Raw genomic sequence first — 2,124 nt, forward strand, 5'->3', positions numbered from 1 at the left:
GAAAGCCAAGCTCACTTCACTAGTGGGTTTTTGACAGGCCATTGACCGACAGTGGTTGTTGTGCCAAAGAAAAAATAAATTATCGTTGTTACGGCCATGTTACATCCAAATAAAGGCATCTTGCACTAATTCATTGGCCTTGAAATTTGATGTTGAATTTTGTTGCATCTATTATCGTTGTTACGGTCATGTTTCATCCAAATGAAGCCATCTTGCACTATTTGAATGGCCTTGAAATTTGATGTTGAATTTTGTTGCCATCTATTATCGTTGTTACGGCCATGTTTTATCCAAATGAAGCCATTTTGCACTATTTGAATAGTTACGGCCATGTTTCATCCAAATGAAGCCATCTTGCACTATTTGAATGGCCTTGAAATTTGATGTTGAGTTTTGTTGCCATCTATTATCGTTGTTACGGCCATGTTTCATCCAAATGAAGCCATCTTGCACTATTTGAATGGCCTTGAAATTTGATGTTGAGTTTTTTTGCCATCTATTATCGTTGTTAACGTACTTAACAACATGCCCGTCATGGGTTCAAGCCCCTAAATAGACCGTGCTCCCACACGTAGGACTGACTATCACTGCTATGGGTAACAATAAGTCACTGAAAGCCAAGCTCACTTCACTAGTGGGTACTTGGCAGGCCCTTGACCGACAGTGGTTGTTGTGCCAAAGAAAAAAAAAATTATCGTTGTTACGGCCATGTTACATCCAAATGAAGGCATCTTGCACTAATTCATTGGCCTTGAAATTTGATGTTGAATTTTGTTGCCATCTATTATCGATGTTACGGCCATGTTTCATCCAAATGAAGCCATCTTGCACTATTTGAATGGCCTTGAAATTTGATGTTGAATTTTGTTGCCATCTATTATCGTTATTACGGCCATGTTTCATCCAAATGAAGCCATCTTGCACTATTTGAATGGCCTTGAAATTTGATGTTGAATTTTTTTGTCATCTATTATCGTTGTTACGGCCATGTTTCATCCAAATGATGTCATATTGCACTATTTGAATGGCCTTGAAATTTGATGTTGAGTTTTGTTGCCATCTATTATGGTTATTGTGGCCATGTTTCATCCAAATGAAGCCATCTTGCACTATTTGAATGGCCTTGAAATTTGATGTTGAGTTTTTTTGCCATCTATTATCGTTGTTACGGCCATGTTTCATCCAAATGAAGCCATATTGAACTATTTGCATGTACCTAAAATTTTAATGCTTGAGTTTTTTTGCCATCTATTATCGTTGTTACGGCCATGTTTCATCCAAATGAAGCCATCTTGCACTATTTGAATGGCCTTGAAATTTGATGTTGAGTTTTTTTGCCATCTATTATCGTTGTTACGGCCATGTTTCATCCAAATAAAGGCATCTTGCTCTAATTCAATGGCCTTTGAAATTTTATGTTGAGTTTTTTTGCCCATCTATTTTCGTTGTTACGGCCATGTTTCATCCAAATGAAGCCATCTTGCACTATTTGAATGGCCTTGAAATTTGATGTTGAGTTTTTTTTGCCAATCTATTATCGTTGTTACGGCCGTGTTTCATCCAAATGAAGCCATTTTGCACTATTTGAATGGCCTTGAAATTTGATGTTGAGTTTTTTTTGCCATCTATTATCGTTGTTACGGCCATGGTTTCATCCAAATGAAGCCATCTTGCACTATTTGAATGGCCTTGAAATTTGATGTTGAGTTTTTTTTGCCATCTATTATCGTTGTTACGGCCATGTTTCATCCAAATGAAGCCATCTTGCACTATTTGAATGGCCTTGAAATTTGATGTTGAGTTTTGTTGCCATCTATTATCGTTGTTACGGCCATGTTTCATCCAAATGAAGCCATCTTGCACTATTTGAATGGCCTTGAAATTTGATGTTCGAGTTTTTTTTGCCATCTATTATCGTTGTTACGGCCATTGTTTTATCCAAATGAAGTCATATTGCACTATTTGAATGGCCTTGAAATTTGATGTTGAATTTTGTTGCCATCTATTATCGTTGTTACGGCCATGTTTCATCCAAATGAAGCCATATTGCACTATTTGAATGGCCTTGAAATTTGATGTTGAGTTTTTTTGCCATCTATTATCGTTGTTACGGCCATGTTTCAT

The sequence above is a fragment of the Anopheles gambiae genome, unplaced genomic scaffold, assembly GCF_943734735.2.
Source record: "Anopheles gambiae unplaced genomic scaffold, idAnoGambNW_F1_1 scaffold_12, whole genome shotgun sequence".
In the NCBI taxonomy this organism is placed as follows: domain Eukaryota; kingdom Metazoa; phylum Arthropoda; class Insecta; order Diptera; family Culicidae; genus Anopheles; species Anopheles gambiae.